We start from the raw sequence: 1,414 nt of genomic DNA, 5'->3' as shown, positions 1-1,414 counted from the left end.
CTACCTGTGTTGATGGAAAATGACTTCATTGAAAAGCAAGCTTATATTCATAGAAGAAAGTAAAGCATCAGCCTCACAACAGTGAGAAACTCCATCTAAATGAGGATGTCCTTTGTGGATCTACTGACTGAAACCTGAGCATGATTTTGCTGCACACAATTAGGATGGCAATCTACCTAATTCACAGTATGGACAATTGTCAGCTATAACATCTGATTTATTTTTTTTTTTTCCGAAACCTTTCTGATGGTATTCCTCGAGATTCAATTTTTCTGACCACATCCTCAGAAGCCACCTATTATTCAGTATATTTCAATTCAAAATTAAAATTCCTTTTCTTGCTTGTCTTGCTGTAATTCTGTTACACTTTCAGATTATGTGTATGAGATCACACTGGTACTGTGCTACCAGAGGCAAACTCAAAGCATGCTACACTGTGCCACACAAAATATCCTCAGTTCACAAGTTACCCTCCAGGTGCTTCAGATGACAAATCTAGTGTTGATATGTCAAAGACAACTACAGAAAATAGGAATAGCAATTTGAGAGTATCTCAAATACCACTAACGCCTATGACTGAGCAATTGAATCAAAACTCAGAACTCTGTTCCTGTAGGAAAGATTGTATAAAATTCAGTTAGCTAATAGTAGATGTTGCCTAATAGTAATTTAAAATCATGATAAGTACCTCAGACATCTGCATGGGAGTAGCAGATTTAGCATAACAGCAACATGAGAGCTATTGTCTTCTGAAATAGCAACCGGAAGGCGGTTGAGATTTATAAGTGGTACTACACACTTGTTTTGCTAAAGCAATATTTTAAATACTTGTTGTCCAGTTCCCTTGGAGACACTGGCAGATAGTAACATAACTGAAAATCTATTTTCCTTGATCAGATTTCTCCGCAGTTTTAAGTGAAATCTGTGTATCTATGAAACCATCCCCAAGGACCTTCAGTAAATGAAAAATAATATCCTCTAAGTTCTTCCCAGCTCATATTCTGCCCCAATCTCACCTGGCTTCATAGACATACTCAAAGATTTAAATAAAATTACTAACATAAGTGAAAGTAATTAAAGCAAGCAGTCATTTTCTGTACCTCAAGCATCAACTTCCAGGGGTTCCTAGAGCTAAGCAGTTCCACTAACATGTAGATTAATTGACAATAAAAACATCTTTCCCTCTCTCTTTATCTATACTAAGCTTGTTTAGGTCGTTTCCAGCCTTGTGATTCTGTGATTCTATGATTCTGTGTTTACATATGTATAGGCATGTACGTACGTACACGTAACTTTGCAGATTAGTCATTATCAGTTCTCGACCTATTCCACATTTTAAGAACATGAAATGAATACAGGATTTTGAAAAAAGAAAAGAAAAGAAAAGAAAAGAAAAGAAAAGAAAAGAAAAGAA

This window comes from Lagopus leucura, unplaced genomic scaffold (assembly GCF_019238085.1).
Source record: "Lagopus leucura isolate 7727_CA_CO unplaced genomic scaffold, USGS_WTPT01 Super-Scaffold_100002, whole genome shotgun sequence".
Taxonomy (NCBI): Eukaryota; Metazoa; Chordata; class Aves; order Galliformes; family Phasianidae; genus Lagopus; species Lagopus leucura.
Note: the sequence above shows the minus strand (reverse complement) of the source record.